This window comes from Limanda limanda, chromosome 9 (genome assembly GCF_963576545.1).
Source record: "Limanda limanda chromosome 9, fLimLim1.1, whole genome shotgun sequence".
NCBI lineage: Eukaryota > Metazoa > Chordata > Actinopteri > Pleuronectiformes > Pleuronectidae > Limanda > Limanda limanda.
In genome coordinates, this window is record NC_083644.1 from 11495555 (window position 1) to 11519173 (window position 23619).

At 45.2% G+C, this 23619-nt stretch overlaps 1 long non-coding RNA gene across 1 annotated transcript in view; it reads left to right on the forward strand.

The window, feature by feature from the left end:
* Nucleotides 1–3258: 3258 nt before the first annotated feature.
* LOC133011137 (uncharacterized) overlaps nt 3259–23619 on the forward strand; it is a 28005-nt gene continuing 7644 nt past the window's right edge. Inside the window, exons 1-2 of the long non-coding RNA XR_009680721.1 lie at nt 3259–3365; nt 17211–17343. This is a non-coding gene — a long non-coding RNA (uncharacterized LOC133011137). The remainder of the gene's footprint in view (nt 3366–17210; nt 17344–23619) is intronic.

The following is a 23619-nucleotide window of genomic DNA, read 5'->3' on the forward strand; positions in this document are numbered from 1 at the left end:
ACAGTACTGAAAGTGCTCGCGAGTGGCAAAGAAAAGAGGAAGCATCATCTCGAGTCAAAGAGAAAGATTAAAAAAAAATGGAGTGCGGAGGTTGTTGTGAAACATATTTCATGTTCCTCAAGTGTGACGACAAGACTCGAAACACCCCGAACACGCTCCTCAAGCATTTAATAATCATTGTTTCACGGTGTCGGGGGGGAAGCGAGGTGGAGATAATGTTTTGTGTCGAGATAACGCGTTTGCCTTCTTCCTGCCGCCCCCCCCATTAACGCATGAGACAAATGGGAATGGGTGCATTGCCTTGGAGCCATCGAGGGTGTCTGCCACGAAGTGAAGGGGGGAGAGGGGGGTCCAAGTGCCACAAAAAATCCGGGGAGCGGCTGCTCGGCCCTCACGGCAGCAGTCGAGTGGACGTGAAAACAAGAGAAAGCTTTGCGGGAATATTGATTTAATGCCGCAGCCCGAGCGGGAAGAGGGGGGGTGGGGGGGTAGGGGGGGGGGGCTGGAAGATGTTGCGCGCTACCCGCATTACTTGCGCTCTATTTCCCAACCACACAGACCCTTGAGTTCCTCTGCCTCCATCATCACACTCCTGAGAACCAGAGAGAGGGGGACGGAGAGAGGGACAGACAGAGAGAGAGAGAGAGAGAGAGAGAGAGAGAGAGAGAGAGAGAGAGAGAGAGAGAGAGAGAGAGAGAGAGAGAGAGAGAGAGAGAGAGAGAGAGAGAGATTTTTTTTTGATTTTTAAATAACCTACTTTATTCAGTTTTACAGAACAAGAGTCGGGCAATCAATGATTCCTTTCCATCAAAGAAATAGAGATTCAAAATGATAAACAAACAACATTAAAATAAATGATAAAATATCGCTTAAAATGCAATTCATTTTCTTTTACAGTGCAGATCGCTTGTTTGACACAGCATACATCCTTAAATTCTGCTTCCTCTATGAAAACAGAGAGAGAGAGAGAGAGAGAGAGAGAGAGAGAGAGAGAGAGAGAGAGATGTCCTCTGTGAAGTCCAACTGCGAAGACAATGCGGAAAAAAGTGGAAGAACAAAGACGACAAATACGCAACATGTCGTGCTCCCTTTGTTGCCGAACACGTCGGAGAGAGAGAATATCACGGGATGCCGTTGCTGCTGCCGCTGCAGGATCTATAGGTTGCATCACTTCCTGTCGTTTCCCTTCCCTCCGCACGACTTTTTTAAATAATGGATTGAGCTTCAGAACGTGTTAGGATCCAAACAGACGTTGGAAAGGTTCCATTAGGCCGATCAGAGAGGAAACATTCATAATATAATAATAATAATAATATAAATCCAATGGCCTTTTTGGAAGGATTAAGTAGCATTGGTTCATTTAAACATCTCAGGTCATGGGCCTTTCTCTATCGTCTGTGCTTTTCTCCTTTCAGGGTTCATACACATTTTGACCAATGGATTTCCATGACTTTTCCATGACTTTTCAAAAAATGCATGAGACAATAGTTTGATTGAGGTCTTTGTCTGTTGTAACCCATGGCGTGTACTTTTCCATTTGTAGCCAAGCATGGTCAAATCTACACTTCCTATATCCTGCCTGCTTCCCCACCGGACTTTTCAATTAGTATGAGAGAGTATGCCTGCTTATATTTTGAGCGTATTTCTTTTAAAATCATATGAATGATTTAAAAAACAGCGTAAATGAACGACATGGAAATATGAATATATAAAAATTTCCATGAGTTCTCCAAACACTGTTGGGATTTCATTTTTTTCAAGCACTTTTCCAGGCCCTGGAAATAAACATTTAACAATTCCATGACTTTTCCAGGTTTTTCATGAGCGTAGGAGGAACCCTGTCCTTTTTAGTATTTATTCCTTTGCAGACAACAGGAGACACAATGAGATGATGTATCATAATGTATCATAACGTAATCCTGCTGCTGTGCTTGTTAAGTCACATCAAGAGCAGATACATGGAGTATTTCCCGATTAAAGTATAGCGATAATCTCATAATCTCGGTTTTGATAGAATAACAAACCTCTGAGAACTCGCCGACTGACTAAAGACATGAAAGATCAATTCAATTAAAACTTTTTTTAACCTTTAACCTTTAGACGATTCTTCCAAATGGATGTTTTCCCACCTTCTCTCTCGACTGTCCCGTTGAAACCTCACACATCATATTCAGCCTTATTTACTTTAAAGTGTTTTAGATTACACAATCTTGGATTAGAGAGATGGCAATGTATGTTACATTAGAAAAGCTAACCTATGTAATCAGGGGTAAAGCACAGGAATTTGAAGAGGTGTGGGCACCCTTAATGGACTTTCTCAGGCAACGGTAGATTATAGCTATCTGTAGGGATATCGAGTGTGACATTTTTATTTTATTTTATTTATTATTGTTGTTATTTTACGTAGGTATGAATGTTTGTGTGTGTGTTTGTCTTTATTTTTTTATTTTTTTTATTTTTTTGTATGTATGTGTATGCAGTGAAGTTCGCCTGCATTTCATTGTGCAACTTTTGTGGTATGTGTCAATGTGTTTTGTAGGTTCTTATTGGAAATTAATAAAAAACAAAAAAACATTGTTTATAAAGTGTTTTAGTTGTGCTGTCAGACACATGTAGGAGTTGCTGTGGACTCACCAGACAATCTCTCTCTCTCTCTCTCTCTCTCTCTCTCCTCTCTCTCTCTCTCTCTCTCTCTCTCTCTCTCTCTCTCTCTCTCTCTCTCTCTCTCTTTTCATAGAGGAAGCAGAATGTGCACGTTCTCCTCGTGCAACTCTTTGCGTCGATGACAAGATCTTGGGAACAATTTGTTACTTAACGCATCCCGCCCCCCCCCCCTCGCCACCGCCGCCGCCCCCCCCCCTCCGGCTGCTGAACATTATGAACAGTGCGCCGCACTCACATTCTTGCGCACGGCCGAGGCTCCTCCCCCCCTGTGGTGCTCTGGACCAATGGCAGCGCCGGAGCAGGCCTCTGTCACGCTGATCCGCGGCTGTGGCCAATGGCACGGCCCGGCCCGGCCCACGTGACGCCTCTCTGTGAAGCTCCCTCTCTCTCTCTCTCTCCCTCTCTCTCTCTCTCTCTCTCTCCTCCTCAGCGCTCGATCCCGGCGAGTGAGGGCATCACTGAAGACCTGACACCGGCGGGACCGGACGTGCCTGTGCTGTGTGTCCTCCTCGGCACCGTTTATAAAAAAAAAAACCCCGGTTGTCCTCTGTGCGTAAAGAACTTCCGCTGATCCAGCTTCCGGTCCCGGTCCCGAGCCGGTCCCGGTCCGTGCCGTGCCGTGCCAGAGGAGGAGCGCGCAGGTTTTTCTCGGAGGGGCGCAGCGGCGAGACAATAACGCCCAGAAGTTATTGCAATAAATCGTAAGTAGGCCATATTCTATTTTTTGTATCAACTTATCCTTTATGTATCACTAACAGCTCATAGTTACATTGTATCTATTTGTCTTTGATGTAGTTTATTCTGCGTTTGGCTCCATGTGCCACTTCTTCTTCTCTTCTTCTTCGTCCTTTTCTTGTTTTAAATCCACATGTGAATTAAAGCTTTACAAACATGTCATGTGACCTCATGTTGTGCCCGATGGTCCGAGAGGTCACCCGGCCCCGTGCCCGTGCGCGTCTCCGTGGATCCGTCTCATCTGTGCATGTGAGGCTCGTGTCCGCGCAGCGCCATAGCATGAAATATAGAAACGAAAAAAAAAAAGAAAAAGCACACGGCACAAACCCGCTGACCCCCAGGGCCGGCAGTGCAACCGGTCCACACGGCTCAATGAGGACAATTAGAGAGAGAGAGAGAGAGAGGGGGGGGCAAGAGGGGAGAGAGAGAGAGAGAGAGAGAGAGGGGGGGAAATGGAGCACTGAAACCAACAGAGCTGCACTTCTCTTTAAACCAGCCACACAGGATAAGGGTGGATCTTCAACAGCCATGTGTCATTTCCAACCCAGGATATGACCCGGGAAAGAAAAGAAAAAGAAAAGAAGAAGAAGAAAAATGCCTTTTTAAGTTTAGAGAGGGCTGAACTGGGAATTCTTTTTTTATTTTTAGAGAACGAGCAAAACTAGCATCCCTGTCAAATTCCAGGTCTGACAAGAGACTCTCTGAGGTCATGTCACTCACTGAACCCTGGTACTGATTGGAAATGAGTGGAGGCGGGAGGGGGGTGAGGGGGGGGGGGCTGGGTGCAGTGTTTGTACATTTAGGAGTCAAAGCAAAAATTAGCAAAAAATTGGGTACCCTCTGATTTTTCTCTCTCTCTTTCTTTCCCTGATTTCTGCACAATCAGAGGGAGAGAGTGTGAGGGGCGGGTGGTGGTGGTGGTACTGGTGCTGGTACTGGTGGTACTGGTACTGGTACTGGTGGTGATGGTGGTGCTGGTGGTGGTGTTTGATGTTTTGAAAGGCTTCAGATGGCTTTAATTAGGACCTATAAAATCTGTCTGCCCCATTCTCTGAGGCGGCGCTGCTCTGAGGAGGAGCGAGGGAGGGGAACTGAGGAGAGAGAGAGAGCGAGAGAGAGAGAGAGAGGGAGAGAGAGAGAGGTGGAGAAAAAAGAAAGAAAAGCAAACCGACACAGAAAGTCACTTCAGCAAAGGATCGTCTAATCAAATTTTTATAACCCTCTCTTTTTTTCTTTTTTTTTTGCTCCCCCCCCCCTTGCCTCACACCCTCCCTCTTTCCTTGATGCTGGTGGTATGTAGGCAGCCCTCTTATTCCCCCTTTGTCTGGCTGCTGTGTTATCTATAACCCCCCCCCACACACACACACACACACACACACCCACCCACCCTCACTCCCGCCAGCAGCCGGCCCGACCCCAGTCACCTGAAGGCCAGACGTAATGATCAAGAGAAGTTTCAGGCTGTCTGGAGCACGGCCAGCTTTCTTTTTTTTTTTTCTTCCTTTAGTTTTTCCTCTTCTTCTCTTCCTTCTCTTTTTCTTTTTTTTGTCCTCCTGCTGGCCTGGCCCGGCTCGGCCCTGCCCGCGCTCTCTCTCTACCTCTTTTCCTCCGATATCATCACTATCATGCGTTGTGTGTGCGTTTTGTGTGCGTGTGTGTGTGTTGTGTGTGTGTGTGTGTGAGGGTCTGCCGCTTTATCGCCACTGCTCCCATTGCTGCCTCCTCTGTGTATGGATCTTGGATGTAGGGTGGGTGACTCACACAGCTGCAACACACACACACACACACTCATGAGGAAACATCAAAGACTTCTTCTTCTTCTTTGTGTGTCTGTGTGCGAGCGGGTGAGATCTCAGCGCCGCTACACGACTGTAGGTATGGCACGGCGCCTGTAGTTATTTTATCCCATTTGGTTCAAACGTGCTGTGCTACTTGGTTTTTCTCACATTCTTCATAATTATATCACTGCTCAGAGGCTTTTCTTCTTCTTCTTCTTCTTCTACTGTTCTACACACGAGGGCCTGGAGCTCGATGTTTCCTCGTGTTTTTAAGTTTTTCCCGCCTGATGATGATAATAATCCTCACACTTGATACTTGGAATACAAAGTGAACATTATTATTATTAATATAGTTACATTACATTACATTACATTTCATTTAGCTGACGCTTTTGTCCAAAGCGACTTACAATAAGTAAGTAATAATAATAAGTGACTTACAATAGTTATTATTAATAAGCAAAGAGTGAGACTTTTGAGCATCAATGCTGCTTGAAAATGGAAATGTTTCCGGCGGTTGGCGTCTCGGAGTTGGTTCTGAAGGCTTGGCGGCTTCTGAAGGAGGAAAAACAATAATTAGAAATGGGAGTTGGTGAAAATGCTTCGATGTGTGGACTTTTTCATTTGTGACAGACATCTTCGGGAGTGTCTTTACTTTCACACGTCTTTGTTTTCCCGATGTGTGTTGGTTGGGGATTACATCATTCGGCCGCTGCTGGTTAAGCTAGATAATAAGCTAGCTTTGCTTTATGCAAAATGGCTGGTTGGTCGCAGTGGACTCTTTGTTGGACGTCTTGGCTCGACAACAGAAATAGAAATCCCAAGTGGAGTGGTACGTCCTGTTTTTCTCTGTTTCTCCTCTTGAACGAGGTTAATCGTTTTCGTGGGTATTCCGAGTTGTTTTTATCAAGTGTCCGGGTTTTTTTGATGGACTTGTTTGTTAAAAGATTATCCCCTCCAGCAGCTGGAGTGTTTTCGCTCTGTGTGTCCGCAAACCATGTAATCTTCTCTGATGTGTTGTTTTTTGAAAGAACACGTGTTGGTAAAAATGTGCGCAGGTTCTCTGGTTCGAAATCCCTCCACTTGTTTTCCCTCCGAGCGCTGACTCTCCAGCGTATCATGGCATCAAGGAGACGGAGGATGTCTCTTCCTCTGCCACCACCCTTTGAAGGGGGAAGTAATAAAAAAGCTCAATGGGTGCAGCAAGCTGTTCTGCCCTCCTACACTTTGAGGCTTTCTACCTGGAGATGAATAGGAGGCCCCCGGTTCCTAACGAAGGGGGAGAGGAGAACATTTTATTGAAGGTGGAGGATGTGCCGAAGCTTGTAGACACTCGGTGTGAAATCGTCCGCTTTACAGGGAAAGACAGTTTGACGCGAGAATAATTATTATTTGAAGGATCTGCAGAGGCTTGGGTTTTCGAAAGCAATCGCTAGCCCGTCAACGTGTTGGAGTCCGAACGATGCAGATCTATTGTGTGGAAGTAGGTCAACAGGGTGTTATGTAAACATCACCGAATTGTCCCGTTAAATCCCGCTCCGAGTAAAACACTGTCTTCCTGGCGTGATTATACAACATCCACGATCACAAAGCCACAGATTAGGATTTTTCTCTAACCAGATTTCTGCGTGAAGGAGCGAAGCCGTGGGTCAGGAATGCAAACGGCAAAGTCATTCAATTACCACCGTGCCCTTTCCCAGGGGAAAAGTCTCCAGCCGTGAAGAGGTTAATTGTTTTTTTGAATCTCCGTCCGAGGGGAGAAAACGAGAGAACAGGAGGGATAATTGAGCCGCTGAAAGTTGAGTGGGTTATGGATTTACCGCAGTGTTCCCAAAAAGGAAGAAGAAGGAAGTGAACCAGAAGAGGAGAAGGAAGGAAGGAGATCGTCTGGCCCTCTCAGGAAGAGGGAGGGAGGGAGAACTTTGGGTCCTGACCTCTGACCTCTGGCATGCCCCTCCTTGCTCCAGGTGCAAGCCCTCACTGCTGGTGGCTGCTCGCACGCGGACACACACACACACACCACAAGCCGGATTGTTCACACACTCTGAGAGCGCTGGGGGGGGGGCTGGGGACACACAGCTTGAAACACGCAGATCCTTTTCACACTCTCACCCCCACCCTGCTTCTTTTTTCCGTCATGCCATTCTATTGTCAGGGGTTAAAGATCCAAGCCGTCTCGTTGGGGCGCGCGGGAGAGGGCGGGGGGGCGGGGTTGTGACGATATCGGGCCTCTTTCATTTTTTTCCCCCCCCTTCCTTCCTCTGAAATATTTTCTCGCCAAGAAAATGGATGACTGTCTTCTCAACGGGGCGGGGGGGTAAAAAAAAAGAAAAAAAAAAGATGATCTGACATGGTGCAATAATCACAGGAGTGTTAATCAGAGGGATGTCATGTATAATTAGTGCAGTGTTTGATAACACCACCGCGGAAAACCACCTCAGGCCATTTCGCGAAAGTTTCTCTACGCCATTAACGTGCGTTAATAAAAAAATCCCAGGACCCCCGGCTGGATGGAGCCCTGTGCACGGCCCACCGGTTCGAGAGCGCTGTCAGGTTAATGAACCAATTTACATCCTCTCTGCTGCCATCTGGGCGGGGGGGGTGAGGCAGATGCTCCCTGCACTGTACTGTTGCGCTGCAGCGTTCAACATGGAGGAATGTGTCAGGTCTGCAGAGGTCGGCGAGCACGCTTTAACAGTCACTCGGAAATAGGGTTGCAAAATTCCGGGAATATTCAAAGTTGGAAACTTTCCATGGGAATTAACAGGGAATTAACGGGAATAAACTGGAAATGTTGTGGGTAATTTATACTAACTGTATTTACCTTGACATATACAGACATAAATATAAACATTTTGTTGTGTCATAGGCTGATTTGAGCCCTGAGGAAACTTTGGGCACTTGACTATATGCTTCTGCATCGTTGTGTCATTCTTAACATAGGTCTTTGCACAGTTTTTTCAAATGTACACAGCCTTTCCTTCTACATTGGATGGGGTGAAATGCCTCCACACATGAGATAGTGCATGTGGCATTGTTCTGTAGAATAAGATGAAAAAAAAGTTTGTAAAAAAACACTAATGCAATGCTAGAGATATAAATAGTTAGCCAACAATTGGAATCGTCTGTGAAATTTTTTTACAATTGATGGATAAATGAATGGAAATAGGCTAGATGAACAGATGAACAATCCTCAATCAGCATGCTAATATATTTTCCCAAGTAATATCATTGAAATTTACCTGACTAGTCCTTCACTCTACAGCAGGCCTCAATAGCCCTGCTGTAGAGAAGGATGTGAAGGAGTGAAGGATGCTGGGAATTATCTGTGCATGTGATGGAAGAATGCACAGTGAAGGGTTGAAACTCAACATGCAGCGTGTGCTGCATTCCATACATCATTCAAATAGAATGATGTTTTTATTGCTCAGCGTCTAATTTGCGTATTATTATTTTTTTTTTCAAAATTCCCCAAATTCCCGAGCTTAACTTCCCATGGACAGTTTCCGGAAAGTTTCCAGAAATTTACCAGAAACTTTCCGCCCCTTTGCATTACTACTCAGAAACGCTCACGAGTGAACTGAAGATCTTTGAGCAGCTTACAGGGCTCTGCAGGAATCAGCTTCCATCAGGCTGCTTTTCATTTTTATTTTATTTTACTGTAAAAAGGAGCATTTCTTTTGGTGAATGTTAAATGTGGTCGGCTTCTAATTCGACCACCTCTCCCAGCCATGGTCAACAACCCTAGCAATTGTTCTACAGTAAAAGTGACACTTCTGTGTGGATTACACTCTGACCCCTGCTCGCGTGTGGGAGAGGGAAGTCGTCTGGGCCTCGGGCGATGAGAAAGTCCACGGGAAAAAAAATGATGCTGGGGACTAAAGAGAGGATTAGTGTCCGTCCACCTCGCTTCCATCCTCATCTGGGTGATCACGTTACAAATGGAGCATTCTCCAAGCGGTTTTTTTTCAGCTGGTGGAACAAAATGAGGTCTGTCGGCGATCAATAAAGCAGTGTGAAGGCAGAGGGATCGACTTAAAAAAATCAAAGGCGCCGGCTGGCATGGCCATCATCTCGCCCCGTCTGCTGGAATCAGATAAGGGAGCCGGGCCTTGCAGGAAAGGTTGTTTGGCCCGGGGGCAGCTCGCCTCGGTGGATACCCCCCCCCCCCCCCCCCCCCCCCACTGGCACCCGGTGCAGGCTGATTTCATCTGCAAATGGGCAAAACCCAAAACACGTCTCAGGATCTATCTGGTCCCTGTTTGATACTGTACATGAGCTAGAGATTGCTGAGGGGATAGATGGGTAAAAAGGGATAATATAATCCATGGGGCGTGTATGTGGAGGAAATGCGCAGCTATTCCACTAACCCCCCTCTGTTGTCCTCCGTGCATGATGGCTTTCACCTCACGCTTCACTTACATGATTTGGAGGAAAAAAAAACCCAGGTTTTGGTTTGACAATGTGTCAGAGCGGGTGCGAGTGTTCGTCTCAGATTAGTTCTTTGTGCCGTGAGGAGAGAGGAAAGACTGGGTGGGTGGGGGGTGGACAATACCGCTGCGATTCCTAGTTGAAAGAAATCATTTGCACAATTTTTCATGAAAGCGGTATTTGTCCGGTCGGGTGGTTCTATCAAAGCAAGGTGAATTTTAAATGACGCGTCGAGGTACAAAGCCGGGAAGACGTCGGGTTGGAGTCGTTCCTCAGCTCAACGCTCTGCAGGTGAATGCAGATAATGTGCTCTCAAGTTGTTTCTTTGAGAAGTCTCATTTCTGAGCTGACACCAGTGCTGCCGCAGCTTCTGTTCTTAGCTAAGCTCGTACAAACTGTATGTGCTGGAGATGAAGAGACATCATGACGACACTTTACGCCCGGTTAATTCATCCCCAGAAAACCCAGCTCAGAAACGCTTTGAGTTTCTTGTTCTTCTTAAAGTATTATCAGTAGTGCTGTCAGTTAAACGCGTTATTAAAGGCGTTAACGCAAACCCATTTTAACGCCGTCAATTTTTTTAATGCTAGATTAACGCAGAGCTGCAGCTTCAGTGTCTGTGTTCGCCTCCAGTCTGACCTGCTCTCGCTTTTTGTTTTAATATTTCGCCGACTAAAATATATATTTTTAAGCTATTGTAGCGTCCCCGCTAACACAGGACACGGAACTTCTTCGTGGTTTAGTAACTTTTATTATCCTCTACCGAACATGTGCAGTTCTCGCTCTTACTCCATCACTCGCACACATCAACAACCCTTCACTTCCTCATTGACCCCCGATCCCCAAACAACTCCATCCTATTGGTCCAAACGGTCACATGTCCCACCCCGACCCCTTCACTGACCAAGCCAATCCACTTTTCCATGTTGATAAGAGCATTAAAACGAAAGTAAAATGATGGAAAAAAAATAAATGAAGGGAACTTTAGAATAGATACAAATTTGCGATTAATCGCGAGTTAACTATGACATAAATGAGATTAATCGCGATTAAATATTTTAATCGTTTGACAGCACTAATTATCAGCAATTTTTTTTCTCTCCTCTCCTCTCCCCTTTTCCTTCATTCTTTTTTTAAAAACCCTCCCAATCCTGACTTGTAAAACTTTAAATACCAGCGTCGTAAACTCTCGTATGATGAGATTTCAGGTAAGTGAACAGGATATGTAATAACGACGACGGGTGCAATTACTCATGTTGAAACCTGCTGTTCTCTTGCGGCGCAGATAAAAGAAGAATTGCCCGCCCCTCTCTGTTGTTGTGTTCACTTTCAGAACCCCCTGCAGTATTTCCTGGTGACTCACTTCTTTCCGGGCCATTTCTGCTCAGAAACTTCCTGAGGGTGAGCCGCACAGATTCAGCGTTTTATCGCCGATGAGGGACCATTGGGCGTAATGAAGTTCTGTGTCCCAGCGTGAGTTTGTGGGGCTCATGATTACAAATGCTTCTGTCATTGTCTCCCATCATCTCCTGCCTAATTGAAGACAATCTAAGGAGACAATGGGGTCTCGCTCATCATTCTGCATCAGTGGAACGCTCTATGGAACGTGCCAGTGTGTTAAAAGCAGGGTGGTGGGCGAGGTGTGTGTGTGCATGTGTGTGTGTGCATGTGTGTGTGTGTGTGTGTGCATGTGTGTGTGTGCGTGTGTGCGTGTGCGTGTGCGTGTGAGTCCTTTAGAGAGGACGAAGTGCAGATGTATGATTGTTTACACTGTTACACATATTAGTGTGTTGGTGACTCATATTTAAGACACAACAAACTTCTTCTAACGTTATTTGGAAATGTAGGAGTTACAAAAGATACAATGAGTTCATGTGTATGCGTGTTTGTGTGCGTGTGTGCGTGAGTGTGTGAGTCCTTTAGAGAGGACGAAGTGCAGATGTATGATTGTTTACACTGTTACACATATTAGTGTGTCGGTGACTCATTTAAGACACAACAAACTTCTTCTAACGTTATTTGGAAATGCAGGAGTTACAAAAGATACAATGAGTTTGGTCATACACTGTGTGTGTGGGTGTGGGTGTGTCTGTGTGTGTGTGTGTGTGTCTGTGTGTGTGGATATATGAACGCGCTCGAGCTTGTTTAATTTGGACCAAGAAGATGGACAATTAAACTCCAGCTCCCGGAGGGGGGGGGGGCTGTTCAGTTTGGTCCGCTTCCCCACTTCACGGCCGCCCGCCCTTGTAAACGCTCCTGGATGTGTTGTCTGGGTCATGCGTCAGGGGGTGGAGTGGGTGGGGGGGGAGTGGGGGGTTGGAGTGGGGTTTCGCAGGCGGGCCGGTGATTGGGCGGGGGGGGGTCGGGGGCCGCCTCTGGAGGGGTTTGTCTCGGATGATTAGGACAGCCAAGTGTGGAGAGTCCCTCAGTGCCTGGCCTCCTTCACCTTCCTAATATGCACTGAATAAGTCCCCCTCCGCTGTGCGTTTGTTGTGGGGTCGGGCGGGAGGTTGGGGGGGGTGGGGGGGGGATTATGTCTGGCCCTGGTTTAGGAGTGTTTGTCATCTGCCCCCTCGAGGCCTGCACCGGCTCCTTTGTCTGAGCGTCAGGCGTCGGCACAATGTCAAATCCCACAATGTGGCCATGCACTCAGGGCGTCTCGGGTGAGGAGCCGACAGGATCTCACGTCTGGATTTCACTTTTTTCTTTAAATTAAAGGATAAAGATTTTAAACGGGTCATGTACTCTATACACGGTTACAACTGTTTTATCTGTGTTGTAATTATGTGCATTTAAGGTCATTCTTGCAACAAGAAAAATCCCATACACACTGATTTTAAACCCATTTTAAAACAGCTACTGCATCACACACATGTATTATGTTTTTTTCTTAAATTCTGTAAATAATGTATCTTAAGAATATAATTTTTCTATGAATTAACAGGTTTTTTAATGAATAGCAAAAAAAAATCGACATCATTTAAGTTTAAGATAGTAGCGTAAGAGATGCAATTTTTTTTATCTTTACAAATTTAGTGTTATAACTTTTCCTTACAGCTAATTTTTTAGCATTGAGCTACTATTTCTTTAATTTGATCCCCATAGTCTCACTTTGAATTTAAAAAATCTGCAAAAATGCTCTCACTACTTCAGAGCCATTTAAAAGCATCCACAAAGCAGGTTAATACTAATTTACAATTTATTAAATACTATATAAAAAAAAGATAATTGACATTTCTCTAATAGACTGTAGATTAACAGTTAAACCTCCCGGTGTCACGCACACAGTCTGTGGTGCAGTGTAATGGTGTCAAAGGTGTTTCTATGGTTTCACACAGTGCGTCTCTGTATGAAACTTGGAAGAACGATTCATTCATGTCACACAATGGCCAACAAAGAGGGCACTGAGCCCCGGCCAAATATCAGAAGTTACATTGAAAACAACCCCCCCCCCCAACCCACCCAAAAAAAAAAAGAAACTGGCCTTTTACTGTGGAGGCAGAACCTCCCAGCGACTGATAACAGTTCGGCAGGATTTAGGCGCTGCGGGATAAACGGCTTCTGTGGCTTTACATTCGAGTCAGTTTGGGCGTTCAGAGCCACAGGAAATGACACATTCCTCCTTCACGGTAACAAAATATACCCACATCCTACTGTCTCTGAGTAATAAGGTCCAAAATTGCAATAATTCACTTTGCCAGAAATAGTCAAATGTATGGACTTCAATTTGTTGCACTTTGGGGACTTTTATTAAACAAAAAAATTGAATTAAACATGAAAGTTTCTTTACTTTACCAAATTCCAGAAATATCACAAACTTTACGTCTCGTGAAAAATCTTTATTTTTACGTTTTTTGTTTAATTAGCGCCCGAGCACTGATCAAAGGTCAGGTGAGGCCCTATTGAAATTGTAAGGATTATTATTATTATAATTCAGGAAAATTAATTGGCTTTTTGAGGGCTTTAACATGCTCAAATTCTTACCAAAATTTGCAGAAAGTTAGAAAGTGGTGAAAATTCACAGCCAAGCTCCAGCGTTAAATTGTGGGCGTCTGACTCATGAATCATATTTTGACTCATTGGAACATTTTTCGGTCTGACCTCTAAAACAAATCAGTCTTATTACTAATTCTGTCCAAAACTGTCACGATATACAGTCACAGATGAGTAAATACACCAGGTAGATTTGTAAAGACGACGCCCAACCAGCTACTTTCGATCTCATTATGCGTCTTTCCATCTTATTAGTGGCAGCTCTGAGTGTTTCTCTTTCACTCGTGTTCGGTCTCACAAGCTCTTTATTTGACAGAAAATATTTCAAACAATGAAAACATCAAAAGTGCACTTGACAATTCTGCCTTCTCTGCCTGAGTAAGTTATTTTTAAGCTTCTAAGTAGTTTCCACTTCATTCTCCTGTGTGCCCGAAGGCGCATTAAAAACCATTTCCAGAAAAGATTTTCCTGAACAAGCCCTGGAGATGTTTTTGAAGAAATATAGATAGTCACATTAATTTGGAGTGAGGGAGCAAAGTAATTACAATTGTGTGTGTAATTGAGTTTTTCCTGGTTGAGGGTGAGAGTCTCATCCGACCAACAGGAGTGTTTGCTTCCTTTGCTGATTTTCTATAAAATCTAAATCCCAGTATTACACTGTAGACGAGGAAGAAGAGTTGTGGCATCAAAGCAGTTTCATGCCCAGCGTGATTTTTGGTAAATATTAAAAACTCTTCCAAATTTAGTTGCACCACTTCCCACAACCAAGTCCTTCAAAGGTGAGAAATCGAGGAGAATGAAATTGAAATTGGCGCCCTCCGAGAAACACAACACACTCCATTTGTTTTTCCGCTTTGATCTTTTGTACCATGGAAGGGCGCCGGAGGTTGGAGTGAATACACTGGCAAATATATCAATCTATGCATATCATCTATCAAATGGAGGATGACTTTTTTTTTCTCTAGTGCTAGAAGAAAGCAAATCCAGTGCAGATGATCTCTGTGTGGGCAGGAAGCCTTGAGGGGTTTGCATCACGTCTGCCACATTGTTCCCGAGGGTTTTCTCGCCACCTTACACACAGGAACCAACACACACACACAAACACACACACACACGCGTTCTCTTGCACGCATGCAACCATTCTTCCTCCCAGCGCAGCAGGAGTCTGTCTTTATCTGTCCTATTGATTAATGAAGCAGGCGCAGCAGGGTGTCCGAGAGAGGTAAGAGACTAGATCAAGGCTGCGAGCTGCACAGTCACAACACACAGTCACACACAAACACACTCACACAGTCACGCTCACGCACACTGTCTCTGTCATGTTCTCTCTGTGTCTGTCACAGCAGACAGCGAGCGCACACAGGCAGCCACGACACACACGTACACACACGTGCACACGGAGCGGCGCGACACACACCCAGCAGCGCGGACACACACATGTCATCATAACTCACACGTGTCATCATAACTCACAAACACGTCGTCCCACATGCACGCAGAAAAAAAACATCCAAAATGAATTAGCATGGCCCGGGTGTGCGTGCGCCTAAGCTGGAAAAGCATTTTCTATAAACATAATGTTTGCAGATTAGTTGGGGTTAATGATCCGATTGCCTTGGAGCTGCCACTGTGTGTGAGTGTGTGTGTGTGTGTGTGTGTTTGTGTGTGTGTGTGTGTGTGTGTGTGTGTGTGTGTGTGTGTGTGTGTGTGTGTGTGTTTGGCTGAGAGAGAAAGCACTTCTCTACTGTGCTGCCTCCTCTTTCCAAATGAGACGTGCCCCAGGCTCCATTACAAGAGCAGTATTTATGCTATTAGAGAGCTGGGTTTGCCACGCTATCCGTGGCAGCAGAACCAAACGGCTAAAATTATGTCCGGACCAACCTCAGCGGGCAGGTCCAGTATTTTCTTTGCGCAAATGAGAAATTACAAGTTGTGTACTTAAGGGGCTATTTTTACGAAAATCGCCTGTTGGAATATCACGCACGTTACATTTTAGTGTTTGTTCTTTCGGAGCAGAAATAAAAAATCCAGAGTCAAAGAGTTTCCTCTCCACCATCTCTACTTTGGAGTTTAAAATTAGATCCTTTTAGTCCAAACCAGAAACTGTTCCCTGTAAATTCATCCCCCCCCCCCCGAGTCTGGAGTCGGTGGGTTCAGTGAGGGTGTTGTCCCTCCTCGCCACACACACGCTCTGAGAAGCCCCTCCCATGCCATGATGAATGGACAGAAAAGTGCAGAAATGAAAGAGAGTGAAGAGAAAAAATGACTTTAAGACCCCAACTCCGTGTCCCCTCCCTCCACCTACATATTTCTCCGCTGTCCCTCCCTCTCTCCCCATCCTTCGCTCCCTCCCGTCCCTCTCCTCCGGGGTTCCTGTCGAGACATGCCTCCGTCCCCCCGGCTAACCAGCGGCGTCCGTGGGCAGGACGGGGGGGGGGGGGCGGGGGCGGGAGGGGAGCAGGGGCAAACAAAGGAGCACTGTTGCCGCTTCGCCCAGGTTTTTTGGGGAGGGTCGCCACCAGGCTTGAGGGGTGCGGGTGGAGCGGGGCGGGTGGGCACAGACGTGGAGACAGAGACAGAGACAGAGAGAGAGAGAGAGAGAGAGAGAGTGTGACGGAGGAGGTTTATCACTAAGAATAGAGATTAAACTGAATGGGAGGGGAGCAGGGGTGTCTGTTCTGTTCACAGTAATAAAGAGGACAAGCAGTTCCAGTCATTTTTTCACACGCACACACACACACAAACACACACACTCACACTCTCAGCAGTGCTGCAGTTGGTGTGAATGGCTACGTGAGTGTGAGAGACAGGGGGGGGGGGGGGTGGAGATCCTCCATTGTTTCTCGGCCATTGTACAATATTTGCTTAACCCTGGCGCTTTATCGGTGCAGCTGCAAATGAGACGGGCGAAAAGTGCGCAAAGCCGGCTGTGCACGGCTGTTAGCAATTTCATCTTTGCACTGTAAAGACAACCCCTACACACACACACACACACACACACACACACACACACACACACACACACACACACACACACACACACACACACACACACACACACACACACACACACACACACACACACACAAGCCTGTCTGGGTACAAAGCAGTGTGGTCGTGGGGATAAAATCATCCTCTCGATAGCACAATTACACGTCAGCTTCGTCTAGGCAAACAAAAGATGGAGGAGGGAACAGACACAGGAACAAGCCAACGCAGGCATGTGAACTGTGTCATGCAGCCGTATACGATGATGGTTATTATGATCTTACGGCCGCTGTTTGCCAATCACGTCTCCCTGACCCTTGGTGAACCTCACACCTTGTTACACTGAGTGAGATGTAAACACAACGCTGGCTGCTGTCGCTCAGGTTTTCAGCCAAAAGGTTTTGTTTTTTTAAATAGTGACTTTTTTCGAGGTTTGGGATGGAATACTTCAAACTTTTATAGGTCATGAAACTCTTTCGCCTGTATCTCACGCTATTTTCCTACGCCTTGCGAAAGCGATAAGTGAAATCCCACTAGGCCCGACTCTGGTAGTGAGATCTCAGTTCGACTCAAACCGTGTCCTAACGGCTGGCTTCCTCTTTCTGTCTTCCTCTGTTTCAGGTCTCGGAAAGGAGGAGCTGACTGACGTGAGAAGAGGAAACAGAACTAGAAGCAGCAGCGTTGGGCCTCACTGCCGAGGAAAGAAAGGGAAGCACAACCCCCCTCCCAACAAGACAAGAGTGATGAAAGAGAGGTAAGAGAGCTTGGTTGTGCCCTGGGGTTACATGTCGTGTGTGTGTGTCTGTGTGTGTGTGTGTGTGTGTCCTCTTCCACCTGGTTGCCTGAATCAGATGTGTAACAGGGGTTGATGTAGTGTTTCCATGCATGTGCGTGTTTTCTTTCTTTGTCGTTTTTTTTGTTATGTGTACGAGTGCGACTGTTTGCTTTGGTGTGTGTGTCCCTGGCGACGAGCCACAGCCTCCAGGTGAGGAACGTACCGCCGGCTCTGACTCACCTGCCGCATCCTCTTCGTCTGCACCGTGTGTAATCTCTCCATCTTCTGCTCTGTTTTCCCCACACGTTCATTCCTCCGTTCTGACGAGGAGCCGAGCAGCAACGCTTCTTTCTTTATTTGCGTGATTAGATCTCTCGGAAAATGTAGAAGTAAGTTGGTGAGAACTGGTTTTTCCATCACGACTGTGGCTTTGGTTAAATATCATACGTCGACTAGTGACGCCATTTGGTAAGATTTGGGTTTTTCTCGCTCGTCAACTGCGACAGTGTGAAACTAGAATGGGATTCGGAAACAGTCGACAGTTCCCTAAATGAAACCACATTTAAATTCACCAGATCCGGATTGTTACTTGGATCTGAGAGCACACACTCATAGATATCAGTCCCGTAAACTCGTCAGATTAGTCTTTTTTTCATTAAGATCCATGAATTATTCTCTAAGAAATCAATGAGAAAAATAGTTGAAAAATTCTATATTTATATAAAAAATCTGGTCTTTTATTAACTTAATTCTTAGTTTATCAGCTATTTTATTGAATTTCCTTTTGTGGTAAATTGACATTGTGTCACTGCCCTTTGACTTTAACTATTGAAACAATAAAATCAGTAAACTTTTATCCCATAAAAATAAGATATCTTTACATTCCAGTACTAAACACGTGAAATAACTATCAGTATTGACTTATCCTTTACCTGTGTTATCACAGATGTTTTATTCTTTCCTGTTCTCTGTCAGAACTCAGAGATACCATTTCACGTTGTGAGGATTCAACCTTTTCTCTCCAGAATTCAATAAAATATTTAAAAAAAGAAAGAAAAATCCAATGTTTCAGGGGGAGAAAAAAATAAATCATTACCTTGGAAAACAGCGAAGCCAAAAGCCCAAACACAGGAGTGAAACTGGGAGAAGAGCCACCGTATTGTCTTGACTGTGTTTCGGCGATTCCCACAGTGAGCGTCTCTCTCACACTAATCTCCCTCCGCTCCCTCTCTGTGTGAGGCTGGAAGCGGCAGTAAATCATCCGCTAGCGTGCAGGCATGACCGGAGCGGCTGCCACCGTACACAGATAGGAGGAATGGTTAAAGGGAAGGAGGCAGCCAGAGGAAAAGAAAATGTTGTTTTTTCTCCGTTCTTGTCATCCTCCTTTCATTGTGAGACTCCCTTCCACCTCAGCCTCCCACGCGGAGGTTACAGTAGCAGCGGTGGGATTCTATTTTTTTTCTTCTTCTTGGAACCAGGAACAAGAAGATTTTGTTGGACTTGGATTTCTTCGTTTTCCACACAGATCCACTTCAGCTTGTCTCATTTCACATCAAACCAACGGAGTCAAACTCAATTCTCTCCTCTAGCTCCTCACGTCTCATCCACCTTTTCTCTGTCTGCCTGACTCTTGCAATCTCCTCTCAGGCCACCCACTGTCTCAGGTCTTTGCAATAAGTCTCTTTATTTACATTCTTCCATCACTGTCCTTCTATCTGGGCTGGATGTTTGATTCCCAGGTAAGGGCTGCTTGTGCTGCTTGTGCAAGACCACTAAAGAAGAGATGTTAGAAGAAAGAGTAAAGGGCGGGCTATGGGCGTGTAGAGTGCTGGTGTGAAGGAATGGGAAACTACCCTCCGAGGGAACTGTGCAAAATCTCTGCCTCTCTGGGTCGGACAGAGTTGTTTTCAAATGGAAGTGGTTCTGAACTCATTGAGGAATAAATGTCTTCTCAGGGGGAATAAAAAGGAAGGAAAGAGGTGGAGGATGTTATAAGCAAGTATCCAGACGTGCCACCGCTCTTTCTTCTCCCCTCTTTTTCCTCTCAATTGTGTCTGTCCTCTGCTCCAGTGGGAGAAAGTCTTTCAAGAGCAGCCAAGTCTGTCTAAGCTGGCTTTTAAAAAGCTGCCGGGACTCAGGACCCGGCGGCGCAGCTCTCTCTCTTCGGGCTCCAGCCACAGTGTGTCTCTCCGTTTCATATTTCAGAAATCGCATATGGGGAAAATGACAGGCAAATGAGTCACTCTGTCAAGTCCTATTGATTCACTGCGTGACGGGGGGGGGGGGCAGAGCGAGTAATTGTCAGTTTCATGCTCGCGCAAAAGAGCGGGCGCAAAAGATGGACGACGGTTTTCAATTGTGTGAGGGGCGGGGGGGAGGACAACACTGTGTTTAGGGGGGAAAGGGGAAGAAAAACCTGACGGACAAGTGTCCAGAATGCTAACGTTCGGACGAAAGACCGATGGGCACGACCGGGCAGGGATTGAAAAATTGAGCAGAGAAAGAAGGTCTGAGAGTTCGGATGAAAAGGAGGGAGAGATGGATGCTGGTGTGGAGGATTTCAAAGGGAGAACGAGAGAGGACCACAAAGGGGTGAGATAGAGTAGAACGGGTAAATAGAGTAGGTGGTGGGGGGGGTGAGGGCCAATGAAGCGATGCCTCTAATGTCTTTATAAGGCCATAAAACACGGCACTTCCTGGCCTCGGTCTAATTGCTGAGAGGAGAAGGATGGGGGGGGGGACTCGACTCTACCTGCCTACTAAATAAGGCCCCTAAATCCTCACAGCTTGGATGCAGAGAGAGAGAGAGAGAGAAACTCAATGAAGGTTTTAATATTCTTTATCATCAAGAAAGAGAGAGAAATAGAAAGAAGAAGAGAGAGGGGGAACTTCTGTGCTTTGATAATCCCCTTAGAGTCATTCCGCAAGAAAATAAGTGAACGGTGAATGACAGAAAGGGAAGTGCGAGGTAAAGTCCAACAGACGGCGCTGAGAGTGAGATTACACTGCACTTAATGGCTGTTCGGCACAATAACCACTTGAAAACAAGGCTGTGAAAGAAAAGAGAGAGAGAGAGAGTGAGAGAGAGAGAGGGTTTTATGGACTCGCTTCCCAGAGGAGCAGTGTGCTGAAGTCTTAAAAAATGGGGAAAAGTAACGCCTGACATCGTTGGAAAGGAAAACATTTTCATTTCATAAAGTGCTTGACTAAGGGACCCTGCCCGAAACCTCTAACCCTCAAATCAGCACAGTGAAGAACAGAGCGGGTTGTTTTTTTTAACACAAAGCTGGAAAAAAAGTGTAAACGTGTCCTTAACTGTTCCTTAGATACCTGCAGATGTACATGAATGAAAGAGCCATTATCCACATCGTATATATTATTCATATTTTAGTTCTAAAAGAGACAATTTGACGATTGTGAAATTCCTATGACATTTTTTGGAGCATGAATCATAAAACATTGTAGACAAAAATGTAGCCACATAAAAGCCTCTAAGTAAATCCAGACATTTTGCATTCAGGGTAACCACATGTCCACAGACGTCATAGCTGTATTGGTGGTAATGTTATTTCTTTTTTAGTCTCTTTGATTAACGTAAATGTGGCAAAGAACAAATACGTCTTAAACAATTCATCCCATAGGCTGTAACTTAGTTGTGTAATTTCAAGTCAGTGTTATTTAGTTTCATTTAAAGGGATATGGAAACTTTCTTTAAAGCCCACATCCTGATGTAGTTTCCCCTTCTATCCTGTCACACTATTTGTTGTATACTGTAAATGAACAGTGACTACAGGCGCTAGCTTCTTTTTTTCCAAAATTTAAATTCCCGTCTTCAATTTTTTAATCTTTTGCCAGAGACATTTCTGAGTTTGTGAGCCGTGTGCATAACTTTTTGCTGATTGGGATGACAGGAGTTCAGGGCTGTCTTTTGTCTCATCTTTGCAGGAGCCGTATAACATTTGCCTTTTTTTTTGCGTGTGTGTGTGTGTGTGTGCTGTGTTTTATCAGTGGGGGAGAGAATGAGAAGGAGTCACACGCAGCCCCCCTAAGCTTTCCATAATGCATCCCGAGAGGAGACAAAGGCCCACACTCACTGCAGGGTGCCGATAAGGCCAATCATTAGTCTGCCATTGGAGGTATTACCCCAGCACACGCAGATGCACTTACTTATACACACATGCACAGTGCACTGCAGTAGGTTATTTATTCCTCTATCCATTCTTTTTCTTCCACACACACACATAATATTCTTATATGTGCCAGAGAGAAGTGAGCGAGGCGAATTGAATGGAATCAAGGCAGCGGAGTGGACCCCCTGCTGCTTTCCTCATTGCAGCAGGATTCACTCAGCCTCACCCAGTGGAGGAGTCCTCACTCTGCTTTACACCGAGTCTGTGTGTGTTTTCGTACACATACAGTATGGCTACCTCTTTAAGAAACTGCTGCACCGATCCAGCAATAAAGAAACCACAGACCCCTGAAACGGTATGAAGTGTAACTCTATTATTAATTTAAATGGTGGCACACGTTGCATTTTTAATATTAATGTTACATCCTTGTTGGAATAATGAGCGTTTAATTTCCATTGAGGTGCAATAAGTGCAACCTTTGACTTTCACGCTTTTGTTCATGCATCTGTGTATTGTTTCGTGCTGCAAAGTATATTGTGCAGTAATGATTAGAAGCAGACACAGAGGTTTTCATTATTAGGATAAAACACTTCATAAAAGAAAAATCATCTTGTTTTCCAGGGGGTCCTTCACACAAAATCTCAATACATAAAACAAATCGAAGAAAAATACACTCATATATTCAAACAGTAGCTTTCCCACACCCAGTCACACCCACTAGTATCCCAATGGTGATGAGTTATACACAAAAGATATACACATCCCCATGTAAAGTGTTACTCTATTATTAATTTAAATGGTGACACACGTTGCATTTTAAATATTAATGTTATATACTTTTTGGAATAATGGGTGTTTAATTTCCATTGAGGTGCAATAAGTGCAACCTTTGACTTTCACGCTTTTGTTCACGCATCTGTGTATTGTTTCGTAATGCAAAGTACTTTGTGCGGTAATAATTAGCAGCAGTAACTGAAGTTTTCATTATTAGGGTAAAATCCTTGAGAAAATCATCTTGATTTCTAGGGGTCCTTCACACAAAATCTCATAAAACAAATCGCAGAAATACACTCATATATTCCAACAGTAGCTCTCCCACACCCAGCCACACCCACTAATCCCCCGATGATGATGAGTTATACACAAAAGATATACACATCCCCATGTTAAGCTTCACACGAGCATGCACCTGCACATCTGGAATTAAAACTTTAAATATCTTTGGACACTGAAGAGAAGTAGTAGGTTATTAATCAGAAGCAGGAGCAGGAAGGCACGCGGTTTAAACGACCATCTCGATGACAGAACTCCTTGTTTACAGTTATCATACCAATCCCTTAGAATAAATGTATTATCGATTCCTTGATGATGAAACGCTGCACGTTTGTACATTTACTTAACAAGACAGGAGCAAAATTAGATGCAGGAGGAGAAAAATGGTTGTGTTTCCTAGTAGTGTTATCCTGTGTGTGTGTGTGCGTGTGTAGACTAAGGGAAGGACGACACTGCTGTCTAGGTCCTAAGTAGATGATGGACCGTAGCTCGTATTCCCATTCCCTCTCATTAGCCCCCCCATACACACACACACAAAAACCCCCCGAGTTCCCAGCCAAACGCCGAGTGTCGGCTCAGGGTCATTAGCCTCGCTGCTTGGAACAAATGTGCTTCGATACAATCTCGGCTAATATACAAGAGAAGCAGATTAACCCCATGATCCTTGGAGGGTATCATATTGAAAACATTAGGGAGGAAGCGGTGGACAGGAGTGACGACAAATCATTTTCATTTTTATTTTTAGCATTTCCGCTTCAACTTGGGAGCAGACTTGTGGTTCCTTCTTTTATTACTTTTGCGTGCTCGGAATCTCGTTGCACTCGGGCTCAACATCACAGCTGCCTGACTGAAAACAGCTTTCAAAAAAAAAACGCCTAGCGAGAGAGAAGTGGGCAGTGGATCAAAGCCCGAGGAGGATTTGTCTGGCAGGTAGTCGCTGGGGTCCTGAGACTCACTTCTCTCCCTCTCTTTCTCTTCCTCTTCCTGTCTTCATGTCTCTGCTGTCGACCAGTAGGCTGCTCCCGAGCATTGGCGGCTTGGAAATTATAGATCATGAAAAAGAACAATGCAG